The following is a 24,210-nucleotide window of genomic DNA, read 5'->3' as shown; positions in this document are numbered from 1 at the left end:
ATCATATTACCATAAACACACAAATCTCAGTGCATAGATAAACATAACAAAAAACCAATTACCTTACCTTGTCGTGCCAAGCACATTGCTTGCAACTGAACACATCCATGCCATCTCTCAAGGGACTCCAATCCTTTGACGAATCTAGCCACAACTAAAACCAAATTTTATACCTGTCAAATACATATTTATGAATATAACACATATCCTCATAATGTTAGACAAATTCAAGGTTAATAAGACTTCATGTATGCAAAGCACTCATTCATTTGGAAATAGAGTTTCCAAACATAACCAAGGAATTCTGGCCCAATTCCCTTCTTTTACCTTTTTAATTTGTTGCAATAAAGTCTTACTATGCACTATCACATCACCCAACTGTAAGTTAACACATCAACTATTACCTTGTCAAGCTAATACCAATCATGTTGCCTTGCAACTGCTCACACATATCAGTCTCACATTCCAAAGATCAAGACATTATGTATATTAATTTGAAATCAACCTTTACCAGGGCTAACAACCATGTCATAATTAACAATCAACTCACATTCAATAGTCATAATACATAATGTTACAACTATCATCTACTTACACTCAAGTACATATCAGCTTTCTCAACACATATGTATTAGTACAACCATCTTAAAACAAGATAATTTCGGCAAGAAATTTTAGACACATACTCATATCATTCAAGTAATTAAACATTAGGGGAATTTTGAGGTCTAAAATGGGCCTCCTAAGAAAAATGTACAACCAAAATAAACTTTATAAGAACCAATATGATTCAAGATGACAATGTCAACCATGGGGGATGATTCACCATTTTTGGAGTAAAAAAGTAAAAAGTTTAAAAAATAATAAAATAATAAAACTAATTTTTCAACTGGTATTTTCAACTTATCTCCCTAATATTTTACTCAAATTTTGAGCGAGGTAGCCGTTGGATGAAAAATTCAATTCCTCATCCAAGAAGTATCCATGTTGCATACTTTCGATGGACCCTGCTACACGAAAAATTAGAAATACATGAAAAACGTAATCATGTTTTTTCATGTATTTCTCATTTTTCATGTAGCACGGTCCATTGAAAGTATGAAACATGGGTACTCCTTGGATGACGAATCAAATTTTGCATCCAGAGTACTCCTGCTCAAAATTTGAGTGAAATCTTAGGGAGATAAGTTGAAAATACAAGTTGAAAAAATAGTTTTTTCTTTTTTTCCTCTAAAATTTGATGTTGTAATCCAATATTATTTTATTATTTCCACTATTATTTTATAAGTTCCTTAAGAGGCCCATTTTATACCTCAAAATTCCCCTAATGCATTCGGACAACATATAGACGACATAATAGACACCAAGCACTCTAACACCAAATGAACGACATAATCAAACAATCAAGCACCAAATATATGACATAAGCAAACACATACCTTATTCTATCTCAGGGGAGGTTATCTTGTTTTCAAAATCAATCTATATTAGCATGATATAACTTCACAACATATCAAATAAACCATAAATAAAGGCATGATATCCATAATAGTCACTAGCTAACATGTTGTGCATCATAAACTCATAAACTAATCACATCTACACAGTCAGTCTAGATTAGTATGACATAATATCACAACATATTAAATTATACCCAAATGTCATAACCCTAACCATCAAGTTACTAGCATATAAAAACAACAAGATATAACCCAATCATCAAGCTAACTATTGTATAACAACAAAAAGTTAACCTATAACATAATCATCAACAACATATAACATAATCATCAAGCTATCTACATAAAACAACAATAGCAATGCATACAACCACAAGTTACTATCATTCATGAATATCCGATACATGTCCATATGACTACACTAATCAACTAGCATCTATCATGTATGTAACCAAAACATTAATAGAATAAAATGCATACACATAACCATAATGCATATAACAATCCCTAACCTACATACCTGCATGCCCAACATACAAACATGTATGACGACACGCTCTTGCCTTGAGGTCCAACGCTGCAACTTCAATTTAATGGTCTGCATCTCTTGCTCTATCTCAACCAACACATTAGCCTCATATCATTCCAATAGTATCATGATGACCTAATTGCATAAAATGACCTCATGCACAATAACCTTCACCATCACAATGCATGTATAACAACATATAGAAACTGACATGCATTCATGACTGAGGCATCCCAACAACAAAATCGCCAACTCCTACGCATGGCGACATCACTACAACCATGATCAACACCATGCAAATGCAACAAACACATAGACTACAAGCATTAGGAACACATATGCAATCGATATGAATGAATGACTGACACACAGACCATCCAATCTAAGGGGTGAACCATGCTCTAATACCACTATGTAACACCCTCGTCCCACATCTAACCAAGTAACTAGCCAATGGGGGTAAACATGTGACAAGAGGCTACTATGATGGGATTCAACCTCCTATGTGACCTTAAGGAAGTGGAACCGACAAAAACACAACAGAAAAACCTTCCAAATCAGTAACAAGACTCCTAAGAACCATCCCAACCTCTGAGGTAACCAGCCCCTGGTTTCCACTGAGTTTTTAGACCAATTAACCCCCGGATGCTCCCATGTTATAGGCATGCATGCGTCCAAAAGACTCTCAACGCTCCCACAACATGGTGTGCCAACGTCCAGGGACTATTTTTCTCAGTGCTGTGCCAGCGTCTTGGGAATATTTTTCTCAGTGCAGAGCCAACGTCCCCAGGATTTGAGCCACTTTTTCAGGCCCAGAGCCCAGGTCACTGCCTAGAATTAAATGACACATTCAAAACAAAAAGATAACAAGGGAATGATGATACAAATGTAGTTACTTGAACAAGGGCTTGACTGGACCCATACTATCCATGATAGGAATTTCGTCAAAGATATCACAAATATGTAATCTACAGGTGTAAACAATAGATTTAAGCATAGGGGTCTCATACTTATCTAAGAATAACTAAGAAGCAATGTTCCCTTATATCATTAGCTACATTATCATCTATTAGGTCATAGATACATTGTTCATTCATTTACCAACTAAAACATGAGGGAATCCATACATCATCATTGTCATAATACATGCTTCTAACCAGCATAATAACAACAAAAATATCAAGGATACATCATCCATAGAATCCACATATAAGCCAATACATTTATAAATAAGATATTGAGGAAAGAACCTCTTATTAAATAATGCAAAATCCAACCCGGTATGGGACTACCTTGTTCCACCTGATCGTAGATTGGCTAAGTGAGATCTCTCTTCAGTCAATCACCCCTTGTGCCATATTCCAAGCATGAATGTGGGACTCAAACCAAAAGAACCAACTAGGGCATCCCAAGGCTAAACCACTTCACCCTCATCAATAAAAACCCGACTTTACCGTAATCCATCAAGGATCACTAGGCCAACAAAATAAACATGTAATAATATGCTTTACCGTGATCTCCACTAGAGCACTAGGCCAAACAAGCATGGATGCTACCGTATTTCCTCATATACACCGTGAGGAATTTTCATGTCTCCTAGTCTCTCAGGCTTTACTTCAATCCACACTAGATCACTGGGCCCTAAACCGAGACCCACTCTCAAGGCTTAACCGCATATCCCATCCCGAGATTACTAGGCTTGATGGAGAGCACCCACCTCTAGGTTTTACCGTATATCCTGACATTCACTGGTTGAGGATTCCTAGGCCCACCGAGGCAACACAAAATTTGGCTTTACCACAACCAAAAATCTGGTTCAGGGATTGCTAGGCCATGTGTTCCATTATTCATAAATCCACCTCACTTAGCTTTGAATCCATTTGATAATCTAACTCAACCAAAATATGAGAACTCCGTCACACCATGGCTATCCGGAAATGGAAAGGCTAGGCTGAAAACACTGTCATGCCTGGAAAAACACATGCCATAACAATAAAAAACTACATGCAAGACCATGCATACAAAATCTATAAAGGAAATCACACATGAAAATTGATACCTGCAAAGAATCCTGCTGTATCTACTTGATCTTGATCTTCCTTGCTTGCTCCTTCCTTCCTCTTGCCTTCTTTGGCTTTCTTGATCAAATGCTGAGAAAAATCTTTCCAACTAATCCTCAAAAGCCTTTTGATCAATGAGGCCTATATTTTCTTCATTTTCCTCCTCACATGCAACTTGTCACCTTTCACCTTCCTTTTCTCCTAATTTCCATTATTTTCATAAATAAATGTGTCAAAAATGTCATTTGCCTTTTCAAAGCCTTTTCCATTGCCTTTACCAATTTCCTTTAGCCATAATAACCGAAATGGACACCCACTAGGATGTTTTTCCGACCATTGAGATTGGAATACGTGTCCCATAACCGTGGTCTTATATACTTTTACATGTATTTTTAACTAGGGTTGTTACAATATGAAAATCAACCATGGTCAATTATGGTTAACCATTTTATTTTAGACTTTATAATATTATCTTAGGGTTTATATACCTTGAGTTTATATTATTCCCTTGGGCTTTTAGTAGTAATCCCTTGGGTTTATAATATCAATCATGGTCAACCATGGTCCAATTTCGCATTGTGACAAATATTTTCTCAATATAAAAATCAACCATGGTCCAATGTCGTATTGTGACAAATATTGTCTTGATATGAACATAAAAAATGGTCAACCATGGTGTAACGTCGCATTGTGACAAGGATTCTCTCAATATGAAAATAAATCATGGTCAACTATGTTTATTTTAGGGTTTATATACTTGGGTTTATTAACCTAAGAATTCATATTTATAGGTTATAATATTATTGATGGGGTTTATAATATTAATCCTAGGGTTTAGTATAAATCCCTTGGATTTATAATTATGGTCAACCATGGTCCAACATCACATTGTGACAAAGATTGTCTCAATATGAAAATCAACTATGCTCAACTATTGTCAACCATGGTCAATCATGTCAACATTGGTCAAACATGGTTGACCATGGTTAATTATGGTCAACCATGGTCCAGTGCCACATTGTTACAAAGATTGTCTCAATTTGAAAATCAAGCATGGTCAACCATGGTCCAACAATGCATTGTGAGAAATATTGTATCAATATGAATATTTATCTTTATCAACCACAGCCAATCATGGTCAGCCATGGTCAATAACCATGCTCCAATGTCACACTGTGACAACCATGGTCAACCACAGTCAACCATGGTCCAACAGCGCATTGTGACAAAGATTGTCTCAATATGAAGATCAAACATGGTCCAACATTTGATTGTGACAATGATTGTCTTGATATGGAAATCGATCATGGTCAACCATGGTTGAGCATGGTCCAACGCTACATTGTGACAAAGATTATCTCAATATGAAAATCAACCATAGTCAACCATGTTTATTTTAGGATTTATAATATTTATATTAGGGTTTATATACCTTGGGTTTATATTATTCCCTTGGATTTTTAGTATTAATCCCTTGGGTTTATAATATCGATCAAGGTCAATCATCGTCAACCATGTTTTATAAAATCAATCATGGTCAACAACGGTTCAACGTCGCATTGTGACAAAGATTATCTCAATATGAAAATGAACCGTGGTCAACTATGGTCAACCATGTTTATTTTAGGGTTTACTATATTTTTCTTAGGGTTTATATTATTTCCTTGGGTTTAATATTATTCCCTTAGGTTTAATATATTTATCTTTGGTTTATTATTCCCTTGGGTTTATAATATCAATCATGGTCAACCATGGTCCAATGTCAAATTGTGACAAAGATTTTCTCAATATAAAAATCAACGATGGTCCGTCGTCGCATTGTGACAAACATTGTCTCGATATGAAAATCAATCATAGTCAAGGATGGTCAACCATGGTCCAACATCGCATTGTCTCAATATGAAAATCAACCATGACCACCCATATTTATTTGAGGGTTTATAATATTTATTTTAGGGTTTATATACCTTGGGTTTATAATATTAATCCCTTGGGTTTATAATATTAATCCCTTGGGTTTAATATTATTCCCTTCGGTTTATAATCCCGTGGAGTTTTAGTATTAATTACTTGGTTTTATTATTTGCTTAGGGTTTAATTAATTAATTATTCTTATTTTATAAATTAATAAATAATAATGATATCAATAAATAATTATAATAATAATAATAAAGATTATTTTAGTCAAGTCCCACTAACACAATCAGTTGAGGATGGGCCTCATTAGCAACGCGACCGAGGATCGAACCTCATGGAGGTTGTTGTGCTTGTGCTAGGGGGAGGAGACACACTAAAATCTTTTCAGCTTAGGGCTGGTGTGGCCCAGCCCGGGTGCGATCCCCGAGTGATTTTAACGGCTTAGATGCCCTTGGGTCGTGGTTTCTCAAGCCATAGGTCAAACCTGGATATACACAAATCACTTGACAAAAAGAATGATTATTTTAAATATAAATAATAATATAAATAAATAAATACAAATAAATATTTTTGTAATAATAATAATAATAATATTATTATTATTATTATAATTTAAATAGTTATTTTTGTGTCCATGGGGTCTTGGATAGACGGTGATCAGGTGCTCTATTAAAACACTCCATGTTGTGAAGTCATCGATTCAACTCCCCACCCCGATCCGAGTGATATATTGGACATGATGAAGATGTAGTCCTCCCAAGCTTACAAAAAAAATTAGTTATTTTTGTAATAATATTATTTTTAGTATTATTATACATTTATCAAAATTGATATTAATATTAGATCTATACCATTAATTCCTATCGACATTTTTCAACTACATTTACTAAATGTGGTTGTGCATGTGATTGATATACGCTTATCCACGTAAATCAACTACATTTATTGGTTGTGCTAGTTTATATATATTTCAAATCTTTATTATTAACTTTATTTATATGTTTATTAATTATTTGTTTGGAATATGAATTATTATTATTATTTAAATTTAATTTAATGTAATATGTATATTATAATTTTTTGTAAAAAGTTATTGTAATTTTATTAATAAAAAAAAATTATAATATAATAAATTGAATTGAATCCATTTATTATTTTAATTTAATGAGAAACTATAACACCCCCTCATAATTGTTGGAAATAATACTGAGAGGAGGGGGGCGGGGGGGGGGTTGAATCAGTATTAGCAAGTCAATAACTTTTTCATTTCCATAATCAGATTCATATATGCTACTTTAGTTAAGGTAACCCGTGTGTACACACAACTGTGTTTAATGCAACTAGCATATATCCAGTAAACTTATGATTCAGTTAATTCATCATATGTTGATCTTTTATCAGTGCATCAGAACTTCATTAACCATATAAACAGTAACTAGGTGCAGTAAAACAAAACAGATCATCACACATGAACACCATGGTATAAAGTGGAAACCCAATGCGGGACAAAAACCACATGTTGTTGTCTTCCTTTAATATAAGAAAAACATGTTTACAATCTTGTACTGGTGCAAACTCATACCAGTACGCAGGAACCCACCTATAGAAGGCTACAACCTTCTCTCGTTCTCCAGCTACTACTGGAAGGGAGCTATAACCCCCTAGCTCTTGTACTAGCTGATATATTTACTAGTACATAGGCGTTGACCTATTGAAGGCTCCAACCTTCATTCGTTTTCCAGCTACTACTGGAAGGGAGCTTCAACCCCCTAGATCTTATATGGGCCGATATGTTTACTAGTACGTAGGCATCGAACTACTGAAGGCTCCAACCTTCACTCTTCCTCCGGGGACCACGTTTCATAAATTTTCAGACTGGATACTCCTGAAGCACAACACTATAATCTGAAGGCCATGTTTCATCCAATTTTCATACTGGACCCATCAACAACATTGAAGCACAAAATCAATCACCACTGCAATACAACCATCAACTACACCTGCATCATCAATCTCTGAATCACCCAACACTGAATCACTGAAACCCTGTCAACAAAACACAGTCACCAGAACACAGAGCAGAACACAAAACTCTGCAACAACAACCAGATCCAACTGCAACTTCAAATATCATACTTCATACTATATACGTGACTCTGATGAGCCGAACCAGCGTGTATACACGCTTTTACCAAAGCGAACCCGCGTACAGATCTGCAAATATTTACTCATAACTTTGCAGCTATGCCAGACATCAGTCATACCCAGATCATAACATTTATACAATAAAATATGCATCAGTAATTCAGATCTAGACTATCCATGATCAAACCACATACTAATAATACATTCCAAGCCTTAAGATCCCGATCCATTGTCCATCATCATCCACATAGGTGCATCCTTGGTTCAGATCAAGCAAATCATCACAAACCCATAACCAGCATACTAGATCTCACACTTCATCAGATATTCAATACTTGCACCACTTGCACACTCTAGCCTAATGATCTTCTCCTCCTTATATAGGTTTAGGCCTCTCTCAATACCATGGTCCAAAACCACGTAGGACCGATACCTTGGACCCAATACCTAAGGTTAATACCTCGGACCAAATACCATGGACCAATACAAAAATACCATGGAACAAAACTTAGTTTTCCAAATGTACGCGCCTTTCCTTTTGTGAAAGTGCATGTGTACGTTATACGCTCCTTTTGGTCTGCTATCCTACGTGTATACGCTCCTTTGTCACGGTGAACCTGCGTATACCTTTCTCTGATCATTAATTCTTTGCTATTGACCAACTGCACTATGATTTGTCATCTGAGTGAGTTGCCATCAAGGACAACACCTGTATCATACTTGTATCATAATGCCAACAATAATGAGAATGAGAAACTACACCATTTCTCTATAAAGTTGCATAGCACCTCTGAGCATAATTAACTTGCATCAATTGTTAATGATATATCATTTGAGATGAGAATTCCTTAAATAATGTGGGAAGTAAGTTCAAATTTGACTTATTAAAATCCTACAAATTAATATCACAATTCATATATCATTTGGTTAAAACTAATTGTATAATATAATTAATAAATGTTTTGAGTTTTTTTATTAAAATTAAATAACACTATTTTAAAATAGATTATAATTTCTTATTGCGAGGCATAAACAAAGTAAACTTATTGTGAGGTGTATGTTAGAAATACTAAGATGGGGTGAATTAATATTTCATGGCCAATCAATTTTTACTTAATTTATGCTTTCTTTTCAAATTGATTTAATCCATTATTTCATTAGCAACACAATGTGTTGTAGTTTTAAGCATATTTAGTAAACCACAAGAAACATTAAACATAACAACATAAAAACCATAAGAATGCAACACATCATCAATGCATAAGGACACCATATTTTTAGGTGGAAAATCCAAATGGAAAAAACCACCACTATTGTTGTTATGTCTTCTTATTATTATTAAGAAAATATTCTTACATCTTGCACTGATGCAGACTCTTACTAATATGCAAGTTCCTACCTGGTGAAGGCTACCACCTCCTCTTATTTCTCCAGCTTCAACTAGAAGGAAGTTCCTACTCCTTAATCACGTTTACCAACCACCACCAGAAGGAAGCTACTTCTCCCTCACTTAAGGCTCCAACCTTCAGTACCTCTGTGGACCATGTTTCACAATATCTCAGACTACATCCACGTGACTCAACCACAAAATCTACAGGCCATGTTTCATCCAATTTTCAAACTGGACCTACAACCAACAATATGCTCAAACATAATAACTGAATACCAAAACCTTTATGCAATGAACCACTGATCATCCAACAAATATTCTCAATAAGTCATCAAATTCTAACTCATCAAAACTGTCAAATACCAAGGCAAACTTTCATTCATCAACACTGTCAAATACAAAGTCAAACTCTTTTCTCATCAACAATGTCAATACCAAGCCAAATCCTTTTTCTCAACAACACTGACAAATACCAAGCCATTACTCATTTATCATCATCATAGTTATCAAGTCGTTCATCTCTCAACAATACAAAAACCCTCTATGAATATAAGACACAACAAGATCCCTCATAACTCTCAATGCAACCATCATGAAATAGTTCTCATCTCAAGACACTATGTAACATCAATGTCAAGCCTTTCTTTACATAATACCAACAACAACAAACATTGAAAAGCCTATGATCAAACAAGCATCAAATTCCTCCATAAATCACAACATCATCATCATGAAGTCTTCAATTTGAGGTGTGAACTCTACAACAGGCTCATATTCATTAATGACAAATAACAACATTACATATATAGCCATACAAGTCCCTACCGTATCATGCTATGAACTAACAATAACCAAAATAAGTCCTCTTTCTATGAAGCAAATACAACTATTATGTAGATACACATGCATAATACTCATAACACTGCCATTAACTCGATGAAATCAATCATCTCAACAAGATAGGTCCACAACATGTTATGCAATTTATACATCAATTTCACCAACTAATCACAAGCAACAATTAGTTAAAATTTTGGAACTGATTTTTGCATCGATCACTATCGAGCCTTCTACAACACCTCAAGCATACAATACTCAGTCATTGTAAGATGGGTAAAGGACAAACATCAACAACATATACATAAGAAAACTTTGTCCCTTGAGTCTCTATCGATTATCTAAGGTCAAGAATATATGAATATCTCCACAAGCCACAACACTTTTGTCATACAAAGTTTTGTCACATAAGTCGCTGCAACATTTAAGTCACTTCTAACATACTAGTCAACAAAATATCAACATACAACCCTTGCCTACAATGTTATCAAGCAAACAGGGGTAGATCCAACATGAAGGTAAATCAATAGAGAGTCTCCTTCTCATTGCAACCAATCAATTCATTGCATTCTCTGCATATGGAATCTATTCCCTAGGTTATGAAACTCTCTCTAAAAAGTTCAACCATTAGAGAACAAGAAAGAGCATATATGAACCTATGTCATACCCAATCCTCTATCACAAATTGATCCAAGTTGACTCAACTCCCGAATTTAACCAAGATATTTTGCTTTTGTGATGTGATTAGAATTGCATTTAAAATAGCATAAGTGAACATATATGCATGGTGTCACGAAAAAGGAACATGAAAAGAATCAGCAACATAAAACACAAGACATTGATAATGGAGTTTGTCTAGGAGGGACCACGTCTCCGAGCCTTGGTGTCAAGATGGTGTAGGCCGCTGCACTAAGTGTTGTCAATAGTGATGATGTACATAGGTGGTGACGTCGCTATCATACAAGGAAAATTCCCTCATGCAAGAGTGGCTCCCCGAGATGTTCCGCTACAAGAACTCTCACGCACAAAAGGACTCCTATCAGTATGACATAAACTCATGCATGATGATAATGAGCATCTCGCCAACATGGCATCAAAGGGATCTCAATGCAAACATACTTGGCGACACAGGAGTATCCCGTCAACATGACGACAAAGGGATCTCAAAAAAAACATGATGAATCATGACAACAAGTACATCCCACAGATGATTCCACGTCACATCAAGCAGGAATCATGAAAAAGGAAGAAAACAAGATCCCACATCAAGCATAAAACAGGGATCTATGCAGTACAATCCATCTCATAGAAAAAAGAAGTACATGAACACACTGCATATACCTCACATCCTGGGGTCATCTGAGGAAAAGGATGTCAAACTATTGAAGTTGGCTGTGCCATCAATCTTGCGGCATTGAATCTCATGGAATGACTCCTCACATGTTTAATGCTGACACCTGCACTCCACTTTGAAAATTGGCCAACAATGAAATGATCAAATGGAAAATCTGAATGTACCATCAAATTTGTGGCATCGAATAGGATAAAATCGACTGTTAAATTTATGAATTCTGAGAAAGTGAAAATTTGGGGCTTAAGGAATCTTTTATATTCCTCAAAGATTCCCTCATCCAAGTCATTTGAAAATCTGTTGCTTAGTTCAAAATTCTGACTGCGCCATCAAGTTCCTTTCACTGAGAGGTGTAAGATCGACATAAAATTTGTCTAATTTGGACACTGGAAAAATTTCTCCCTCCTTAGAATTTGGCTCAATCATGGTTTCGCCTGTGTTTCTCCAGGATCATGGTTCCACTTGAAAAAATTAATAAAAAATTACATGTCTCAAAAACCGTGCCACGTTCTACTTCCTCCATGCTGAGCGCACTAAGAAAATGGGGGTTTATATGAATGAACAGGCAGACTTTCCAAAGATGTTGGTTGGCGCGTTGGTGAAAAAAAAGTAATCATTGAGGAGGGGTCGGGGGATCAAATCCCACCCCTCCTTTTTTTATTACATAAAGGTTAACTATTTGAATTGGGAGGAAGGTCCACCGGTTTGGTGGCTTGCTCCCCCTAAACTTCTGTCGGCAAGTCATTTGTTTATGAGTGGCGTATTAAAGTTTGGAGTTGGCGTATTAAATGGAGCCATTACATATTAAATGGGTGATGTATAATATGGTGGCGTGTGAGGGTGCCTGGGAGGTGGAGCAGCCACCCCAGCGGGGCGGGTTCAAGCCCCACCACCCTTGGTTCAACACATGTCAAAGTGGGTGGGGCGTGGACTAGGTCCACTGGAGGTGACTCGCCCCACCATACGTAATACTTTATAGTGTATTCGTTGGTGGGTTGTTGGTTGGAAGGCTTGGCAGGGTAATGGAGGCTGACCCAAAAATAAAACTTGTTTTTATATTTTAATTATATTCAAATTTGTCTAATATAGGGGATATCAGAAAATTTAACAATCCAACAAATTCACTTGCTTTCGGGAGCTAGGTTTCATGCCTCGGGGTCGGTCAAATTGTAAGACACTTAAACCTGGTCCACTGCCCAACTTTGACCAAAATTTTGACTGCCTCGTTCTCCCTCATATGAGCTTGGATTTGAGTGTCGTTCACATTGTTGGAATCAGGGCAACAAGCACTTTGATCTGGTGCTGGTTCGGGAACAATATGACCACTTTGAATTATGCCCCTTTCTGAGTCCTTTGGGACTTTTGCTTGTGTCTGGAGCCACCTAGATCACAAATATAGGCTATAGATCCTAACATCAATGAGATAATTTAAGAAAAACAAAATAATGCAAAACCCCTCATAATAGCATACGCATAACCTCTAAACTAGATCCTTCTTTGCAAAACATAAGTGTGATTCTATTCCTGCAGAAAATAAGTGAGAGGCCACAAAATTTGTCTCATATAACCTATGTTCATATACTTCATCTTAATATCATTAGTTTAGATACATCAGATCTTTGTAATATCATAATTAGATATGCACTAATATTCACAAACACAATAATGAAACCATTAGATCTAACCCATGCAAACAAGTGACCTCACATATTAAAAGACAGAGCAAGCAATAAAGATTTCTAATAGATATCCTTCAGATTTGAGCCTCCTCCTTACGATTTTGGTGCACACGTATTCCAGAAAAAATCACAAGCAACTCAATGAATGCACACATTATCGATCAAACTCTTTTGGATTTTATAGCCTTTTTTCCTTATCATTACCATAGGAAAATCCGAGTTATTTACTTGATGTTTTTGTTGACCACTTCAATTTCAAATTGGATTAAACTTTGTTGGGTGTGGAGCATGATTATCTTCTGTATTCAAAGGTATCGCCGCAATGGACCCCAGTTCGTAATGGGGTGGCAACACCGCCCGTAAAATATTCATTGTAGGGGGGGTCTAGGGGGGTTGGCTGTGACCTTTGGGAGCCCCCCCGGGCGGGGTGATCGGGGCAGCGCCCCCGAAGCTAAAAATAGATGTAAATTTGCCTTGTAAAATGTTGTAATTTCGTAGTCAATCTGGGCCATTCATTAGGCGAAGATCTAACGGTAGAAGTTATGTTTAATTTAGGGTTTTTTTTCCTTAGAAGGCAACCCCTCGCTATATATGAGGGAATTGTATTGCGTCTATGTAGATCTGTATTCTAAGTCAGGAAGAGAGAGGAGATTGAGAGTGAAGAGGGAATTACAGTGGATCTGCTATAGGTTGTATCTCTTCAGTTTGCTAGATAATATAAAAGGAAGGACTGGTTGTTTCTCCGTGGAAGTAGCCCCAACTGGGTGAACCACATATATTTGTGTCTCTCTTGTTTTATACGTTTACTGTGTTTATATTTCTGAAATATTTTATGTGTTCCATTGCTCTATAATATATAATTTTCTAACAACCTCGCACAAGGAATCCATGGGAAAATCGGTGGTTGTGCCCATGGTTTTTAATTTTCACTACTCACAAGAATATTCATTTGGAAAATATAGGCATCCCAAAGACTATTGTCGCTTGGATTTTATGGGCTTCCTAGATACGATGTTGCTATCTTCGCTTGGAGCATAACTTCTTCTTATAGAAAATATTATAACTCATGAAAATCACCTCCACTACGCTCAGAACTTTTCCATTGGTCTTCAATGCTTCTCTAACACCTATATAGCCTCTGCAACCTCGTCCATCCTCCATCACTTCTACAACTCCTATGCAATCATTAAGAATCCTCTCTAATCATTAAGAAAATCCATCATCCATGACCTAGATAGGCACATTAATTATGCACACTTACCATTAGTGTCATAGTGTGACAAGACTGTGATGACATAATGTGATGATCTGAGTTGACATCTAGGCATCCAAGTTGACATCTAGGTTGACATCAATGCCACCACATTAGCCATAATGGCAACATCATAGTGTAGGTGGATTAACAATGTGCTACATTAGGCAGTCGTGAAATGCGAAGGTGTCGCACACTCGAGGGGTCACATTGCGCCAAAAAGCACCTTGTAACCACGCCAATCCTCTGAGATCATGACATGTGGAATTAAAGTGCACACCAAAACAAATCAAAGCAAGAAGTCCAAGAATGGATCTAAGCAGATACAAAGAAGGTGGTTTGTAGTTTACCATGCTCAGGTTGAGGTCAAAGTCAAATTCAGTGGAAGTGGTCATAGATGAAGTTGCCTATCTTTATTGCAAGAGTGGGAAGGGGGCTTTCTGTGATTGTTCTCCAAGAGGGAAAAGTGGGATTGGCTATTGATTTATGTTATAGGGGATAATTGGGTAGAAATTGTGTGAATTAGAAAGGGCACATACAAATGTTGCTATTAGCAGGTTAGAATGGTGAACACAAGAGGTGGCTTGATGACCCAAGAAGAGGCTACATTGGTATATAAGGTCCAAGTTATTAAAAATTTATGGTAGAGGATGGTGGATGTTATGGAAGACCAAGAAACTGAGTTTGATGATATTTGCAGGGATATTGGAGAGATAGGGGAAGTTATATATGCATGATCCTACATAATTGAGGATATAACAAAGTAGTCCCAAGGTCGGGAAGATCAGATAAGTTGATTGGAAGATAAAGTGATATCACTTATGGCATTGAAAAAATACCATATTGATGTGATAACAGTGTTGAAAAATGCCATTCAAAACTTTTCAATTGGTTCATGTATGAGAGTGAAGCTGAAGGAACAAAATATGTATGATGGGACAAGGAGTGTCGAGATACTTGGAAAATTTTGTTGGGATGTAGAGAAAATGTTGGAATAGATTAAAGGATTCTTTGAGGAGATGAAGGTTAATTCTGCTACGATGCATCTCACAAAAACTACAAAGTTGTGGTGGAGGACCCTAGTAAAGGATTTGGTAGTTGGTCATATCATAGAGAAGATTACAAATTGGGCAAAGCTAAAAGAAACTTTGCACGTGCAGTTCGAACAAGAAACTAGGCATGGCTAGGAAGGGATCACCTTATGGTTTTGAAGCATATAGGGAAGATGTAGACTTACATCAAAGAGTTTTTTGGACTTATGCTAGATATTAAGGAGATGTCTGATGAGGACCATATGTACCACTTCAACAACAATTTGTAGTTGTGGGATAAGAGAGAAGTTAAGAAGCAGGGTGTCCAAACACTTGTAGAGGCTATTACCACATCAGAAAAACTCTTGGAATATAAAACAAATGGAAGGAAAAAATATGAAGTGTGGGGTGATATGAGAAAGAAGAAAAAGGACCAAGAGAAGAATGAGTCTTCCAAAGAAGGAAAATTAACACAAGTAGGTACTACAAGGGAGAAGAATCCAATCACATGTTGGATCTATGGAGAGGATCATTTGGTAAGGAATTATCCTATAAATTAGAAGGTAACTACCTTGGAATAAGACACTACAAAGGTAGGAATGTTCTAGGTAGTGGGTACCTTGGATACTCAAAGAGGAGATTTGAGTACAACAATGAAGATGGATACCTTCTTCCAAGATCAGCAACAATATTGTGGAGTTGCATATGGGAGTATGAGTAGCATAAAGATCGAGTCTATTATATCTCAGCATGCGAACATTATGACCACTTTGAAAAAAATGATTCAAGAGTTAAAAAAGAGGATGATCAAGTTGGAGGATACACCGAGATATCATGCATAAAAAGAGGATATGATTGTGGGATCAATGGTTCAGAGATGTGATCAGGAGAGTGTGCCTTGGTATCATAAGGCTAAGGACAAGGTCAGTACATATGTAGTGAGCTTAGGAGGTTAGGCAAAAGAGCCTGAGTTGGAGAGGCTTGCTGAGGAAGAAAAGGGTAGGATCAGATCATACCCACCTTTGTTAAGACATGTGACATAAAAGTATGGAGGAATACTTCTAAGTGAGCGGTTAGACAGGAGAAATGCATGGGGTGGTCACCATGGTTATCACACCCTTTCTTCACATTAATCCATGAGCAGGTGGCTCGTTGTTGCAATTGGATGGCGAGACAAGACAATGGGATACCTAGGATGGTAACCCTATGGTAGGGTAGATTGATGTGCGAGCTTGGATGATACGAGGTCAAGGACATTTCATTGTGTGAGGCATGAGTTCTTATGGAACTTGGCACGATGATCATATTAGAAACCTGATTAGCTAAGTGACATGAGGTGATCCAACACATCACATATATGTAGGCATGATTTCTAGAGATAAAGTAAGATATACCATCCAGAGGAGCGACACTTCACGATGACGATATCCAGAGGGACATGATTGAGAGGTTGTGGAAGGACTATTAATGGGACGAAAATAAATTTGAGTAGGGGAGTATTTTAAGCCTTGGATATGGGTGTGCTTTTAACTAAACACACACCATAAGAAAAATCCCCATTGCATCATTTGTGACATTCATATTGCAAATATTGCGGCAATCTGGAGTTCGGTTGATGAATTAAGTGTGGGAACATGGGCATCAACAAAATGAAGTTATGGTAGCAAACAAAGTCAAGAGGTGTGGCCCCTAGGGTGAGGGTGCACCCAACCAAGCAAAGTGGTTAATAAAATTTATGGGTTTCCATATGGGAACAAATAACACAAGATCACATGACCATATGTCATCTTTGGTAGCATGAGTTCCACAAGAGCGCAAAACCTAAGTGCATGAAGAGAAGAGTTAGTCTAAAGAAATGAACAAAATAAAATGAAACGGGTTCCACGACGACCTAATGGAGGTAGTGTGCAGTTGGAATGAAGGAAAAAAATGAAACCAATAGCATGTCACCTTGATAGTGAAAAAGCTGAAAATAATTGGAACGATGGGAAAGCCGAAATGAGAAGGTGTGAGTCAACCCACACAAAGGGCAAGCTAGCCAACCAAACCATCATAGTTATTGAAAGGATGTGGGTTGATGGAATGCCATAACACACACACACACACACATATATGAAATGATGTCAAACCGAATGAGGGGAGTAGCAACCATAAGCAAACAAAGTTTGGATTGTATTAGGGTGAACTGAAGACACGATGCACATTGTAAGAGCTCAAATAGGTTTGTTGTCAAGTAGATATCAAAGTGAACCAAGATGAGCACCAACCAAGAATTTAACTGAGATAAGGGATTTGAGAGAGAAGGCCAAGGTGGTGAACCAATTCATTGGTGGGGTTCTTACTATTGTAATTTGTAATTTCCCTTTTTCTGGATGTGGGGAATGAAGAATAGCTAAGTACCCTAGTCAATTTCCATGCACAATAAATTCAAATTAATTGAGAAATACCGGGGAATAATTAATTAAAAGTGACTATAGAAAAATATTTTCATAAAGTCATTCTAGCAAATGAATGAAATGGTAACCCATGGTATTCTGATGGCCACCTTAATAAATGAAAAGGAGAATATAATTCATGGTTATTAGATGTTTTGGTAAATTGACTTGTGGGCTCGTAAAGCTTTGTATGAGAGTTTGAAACCATTATTTTGGATCACCTTTGTTGGTGAAATATCCACCCTGTCATCAATAATAGTTTCAGTGTTGCAATGATACACCCTAACGAGTCAACAAGGAGGAGCCATCCAAGTTTCTCACTCATAATCAATTGGTGAATTTCTTTCTAGTTATTTTATTGAAGGATTTTGTGAGTACGTGGTAGCATCAATTGTGACAGGTAGTTGAATAAGGGTGTTGCAACTACAATTAAAGGGAGTTTGAATTGCGAGTCAAATTCATCAATCATTAGAGGTTGAGAAACCTTGAAGTTGAGCTATAAATTTTAAAGATGTCGAGATTTATGTATATTATCTACATTAAGAAAGAGGCCAAAATTTGTATGTATTTGTTTGGCTGGGAAAAGAAGAGGTCAAGTGTTTCATTGTGAGACCTCATGGAGCTAATTTTGTGTTTCATCTAGTTAATTTATAAGACAACGACATGGTTTATCAAAAGACGAGTGGTATGTGGATCCTATGTAGGCCAAGTGCATTTTCCATAGAAGGGCCAAAAGTCAAAGTTTAAATAAATTGCAAGAAATTTGAATAAATATTTATGACTGGATTTTTATTTGTACTTGCAACAACTTACTTATTTGGGTGCCAAATCAAATTAATGGTGTACAGAACGAAATAGTTACACAAAGAAGAATTAATTAATGGTTGAGCTTGTTACTTGAGAGGCAAAGCTTGTACATTATAGGGCTAAATATGGCAGGGTTTCAAACATATTTAGAGAGGTCAAGACTTTAAAGAGGCTAGACTTATAGATCAAGTTTCATTGTTTGTTAAGTGTCATGTTTAGTAGAGGAAGAGGGAGACTGTGCATGTCATGTGCAATTTTGTAGATTCTCTTGGTACATGGATGAGTTTATATTTGTAACGGGCATATCTTATCTACTACAATGATAAAATTTCAAGATAGTAATCATGTTATAACCAACACTCTTTGGACAACATTTCCTTTCTTAGAAAAGATATACTCTTAGTACTTCTTGTAGTACTAGCATAATAATTGCATGGGAAATTCTACAACCAAGTTTCTTGTTATCTTATACAACCAATTTGTGTCTATGTTGGAGAAATATCACAAGTACCAACTCTAATTCTATTATGTAATTTCATGTTTCCGAATTAATAAATTTGGTTGAGTTGTTGTTGTCTTAATTAAGTTTAATTATTGAATGGGGGTTGCTCCTTATTATATTGTATGTGAAAATGTTTAACAAATTACCCTTGTTGTAGTCATTGGCACAAGAACTTGACGAAGTGTTGAAAACTGTTTGGAAAATGTATGCTTTCCATGTGTTTGACAAAATGTCCCTATGAAAAATTTAAGAATTATTGGCATATTTAGAAAAGGGATATTACACTGTCCCAAAATCCATTTGAATTTAAATATAGGGGACATTATAGTGGTATCAGAGTTCGAGTTCCTATCAGCATGAGGGGTTGTATCAATTGATGAATCTGGAAGACAAGGAGTTTGTGACATACAAGAAAAGGAAGAAAGGAAGGAATTTCCCCATTCAGAATTAGAGGATGACGAAGTAGAAATGGGTGATCAAGAAAATCAACCATGGCGAAGCATCATGCATGTATTGAGTGCACAAAATGGCAAAGGGGTAGAAATAATTGGTGTAGGCTATCACTCGATCGATGGAAACATTGCAAGGGAATCAACAAAATAATAATAGTATTCCCATTAGGATATGAAATGGCCATAATAAGTAGCATGCCGAGGCAAGCAACGCTTCCAATCTAGGCCAATCTAACTCAAAATCACCCAACATAATAACACATAGGCCACTCTTACGAAAGTTTTTATAGGAACAATCAATAGATAATTTAGGGAAACAACAGAGGGACGAAACTTTTGATGACTATATAAAAGGATATCGGGAATTGGGGGGAGAATTACATGTGGCTATGTCCATAAAAAAAATTGTACCATCAAATACAAGAACATGCATAGGGAGTATGGACGGGGATCGTAGAACTATGATCTTCTGGAAAAGGAAAGAAAAACAACCTTTCCCATATTTATGTGACATCTAGTTGTACTGCTAAGGCATGGGTTCAAAACTTGGATAGATACTTCCAAATCAACCCTATGGCTAAGACAAAGGTCATCCAATATGTTAGTCTGAATATGGAAGGAAAAGATCATTAGTGGTAGTACCATGGACTCACCACCTTGGGAAAATCCATAATCACATCCTACTTGGAGTTCATACAAAGGTTGATCAATATGTTCAAAAAGAAGAACCCAAAACTTCATGAGAGCTAGCTCAACTAAGGCATACATACACTCCAGATATGTATATCTCTAAGTTCCATCGGAAATCGTGATGGTGACTAACGCCTCAGAACACAAGTGGTTCATTCTCTTCATAAAGGGATTAGACGAACCTCTACGAGGTTGGGTTAAGACCTTCAAGCCAAGGTCATTACAAGATGTCATTATTAAGACGAGAGATAGGAGGATGAGGTGAAAAAAAAGGCACCCTACAAACCATCACTTCCTTAGCAAACTAAAGATAAGATTCCATTTAAGAAGGGTGAAGGTAGAGAATTAGATTAGATGGATAGATTTGAGATAGGTTAAGGAAAAAGAAGATTTATTTCACTTGCAGGGAACCTTGGGAGTCATGACACAGATGTAAGAGAAACAGTAAGGTGCACTACATTGAAATGCTTTCCGGGAGTGATAAGGAGGAAGAGGTAAGGCCGATATAGGGTAAGGAGCTTAGCAGTAGAAGCTGAACAACCACGATTAGAAATTTGAGGTGGCACCATAGCCGCAATTTTAGGAGTTCCAAGTTTCAACACTTTAAGAATCAAAGGAATCATACATGAGTGGTTAGTCACTATCCTAATCGACAGTGGGTCAACCCACAATTTCATTGACTCAACATTTGTAGCTATTAGAGTTATCTCTATAGGGGAATGTAGAGGTTTTAATGTGGAGATCGCTGGTATATTCAACTTGACATGCATCCAGAAGGTTCCAAGATTAGAGTTGAAGATGGGAAACTACACCATTATTGACAATTACTATGTGGTAAATTTGTTAGACACTGACATGGTATTAGGTGTCCAATGGCTTATCATTATAGGAAGGCACTGAAAAAATTATCAGACCATGGAGATGGGGTTCATTTCAAAGAATTATCAGAGGGTAGTATTGAGAGGCATGAATGAGGGTGCCCTAAAAATCGCTATAACCAAACAAATGAAGTTCTAAAGCGAAGATGAACACATATTCAAGCCATCAAGAAACATGGTGATATCATAGGACAGTCGACATAAAAACATTTAACTTTTGTCAAACAATGAGAGAAACTTGCAACCTAGCTTGAGAATGATGACTCAACTTGGTTTCAACCTTGTTGAGAAACCATTATCAGAGGACATATGTTCAAAGAATTTGTAGGAAATAGAGCAAGGTAGCCACCTGCCATTTGGAGGAATTATTCAACAATAGGTGTTGGGTGAGAAAAGACGAATAATGAGGATTGAGTTAATAAGAGTCGAGCTTGAAGAACGATCTAGTCCATGGAGAGAGTTTTGGGTGGCACCAAAAAAATTTTAGTATGTTGTCTTTGTCTACATTATCAATAGGCTTTTCACGTGGATGAGGTCTTTCCCTACGATTTCATATCCTGATCACAACATCAATTCAATTATGTGGCAGTAGAGATGTCAACAAGATTGCATCACCAGTGGTAGAAAGGAGGAATTTATGGGCCGTGTTAACACTATAGGGGTCATAGGCCACCATTAAATCCCTCTAGATAGGGATTAATGGAGCATGTAGCAACATGTGGTAGTACTTGATTCCTTTAGAAAATTGGTGTTTTGGATCGTGAAGAAACCTCTTCCACGGGATGTCAAGGGATATGGTATGAAGCAGGATCATGCAGAGCTATGCTTTTCAATATAACCAGAATTCTCATTAAGATGAGTTACGTGACTTGCTTCAAGGGATGGCAACAGATGGTTGTGATGTCAAATTTAGTAGCATTAAGGAGATACAATAGTTGTGTGCCGAAGCATTTCACATACTTGTTTTGGATCCTGGTATTGGATTATGGATTGCTTGAGGATAAGAAATTATGGGAAGGGAGAACTATAATGTCCCTTTTCTAGATGTGGGGAATGAAGAACAACTCAGTACCCTAGTCAATTTACATGGGCTAGAAATTAGAATTAATTAAGAAATTCTAGGGAATAATTAATTAAAAGTGACACAAGAAAAATAATTTCATATTCACTTTAGGAAATGGGGAAAATGTGACCCATTGTATTAAGATGGCCCATGGTATTGACCCATGGTATTTTGATGGCCACCTCAATAAAAGAAAAGGAGGAGCTTATTCATGGTGATTAGATGTTTTGGTAAATTGATTTGTGGGAAAATAGAGCTTTGTATGAGGGTTTCTAACCTTGAGTGCAGATCATCTTCTATGGTGAAATATCTACCCTAGTGATCAATATTGGTTTTAGTCTTACAATGATACACCCTAATCAGTCAACAAGGAGGGTCCATCCAGGTTTCTCACTCATACTCAATTGGTGAATTTCTTTATAGTTATTTTACTAAAGGATTTTGTGAGATCAAGCAACATCAATTGTGAAAGGTAGTCAAATGAAGGTGTTGCAACTACAATTGAAGGGATCTTAGATTGTAGGTTGAATTCATTACTCATTGAAGGTCAAGAAACCCTAAAGTCAAGTTGTCAATTTTGAAGAGGCTAAGATTTGTGTTAGTTTCACTAAGCAAAGAAGAGGTCGAGATTTGGATGTATTTGTTGGGAAAAGAAAAGAAAAGGCCAAATATTTCATTGAGACTTCGTGGAGCTAATTGTGTCACATCAAGAATTTGTGGTACAACAAAGTGGTTTATCACATGACGCGTTTACCCCTGGGTTGTGAATACTATGCAAGCCAAGTGCATCTTCCATAGGAGGGCCAAAATTTGGAGTTTAAATAAATCTGAATAAATATTTACAATTGAATTTTTATTTGTTCATAGAACAACTTACTTATTTGGGTGTCGATCAAATTAGTAGTGTGCAAACCAAAATAGTTGCACAGGGTTGAATTAATTAATGGTTGAGCTTGTTACTTAAGAGGTTGAACCTGTACATTAGAGGGTTGAGTATAGAAAGGTTTCAAACATATTTTGAGAGCCTAAGACTTTAAAGATACTGGACTTATCTAGACCAAATGTCGTTGTTTGCTGTGTCATGTTTAGTAGAGGCTGAGAGAAATTATGCATCTTGAGTACAATTTTGTAGACTCTCTTGGTATAGGCATGAGTTTATATTTGGAAGGGGCAAAGTTTATCTACAACAATGATTAAATTTGAGGAGATTAATCATGTTATAGCCAACACTCTTTTGACTTCACTTCCCTTCTTAGATAAGTTATACTCTCAGTACTTCCTATAGTCCTAACATAATAATTGCAAGGGAAATTCTACAACCATGTTTCCCATTATCTTCTATAGCCAATTTGTGCCTCTATTGGATAAATCTCACAGGTTCCAAATATGATTTTATTATGTAATTCCATGGTTCCCAATTAATAAATTTGGTTGAGGTTTTTCTGGTTTAATTAATTTTAATTGTTGAATGGGGTTGCTTGTTGTAGTCATTGACACAAGAACTTGACGAAGTGTTGCAAACTGTTTGAAAAATGTATGCTTTCCATATGTTTGACAAAATGCACCTACGAAAAATTTAAGTATTATTGACATATTTAGAAAAGAGATATATAGTGTCGCAAAATCCATTGAAATTCACATATAGGGATTACATAATTTAAGTGTGAAATTTGCATTTTGTAAAGAAGGGACCAAACCATATACTCAGGTCGCATTTTAAATGTAACTTTCA

The sequence above is a fragment of the Pinus tabuliformis genome, chromosome X, assembly GCF_031772625.1.
Source record: "Pinus tabuliformis cultivar Carrire ecotype Pingquan chromosome X, CPIR1, whole genome shotgun sequence".
Lineage (NCBI taxonomy): Eukaryota > Viridiplantae > Streptophyta > Pinopsida > Pinales > Pinaceae > Pinus > Pinus tabuliformis.
This window is presented reverse-complemented; position numbering follows the sequence as displayed.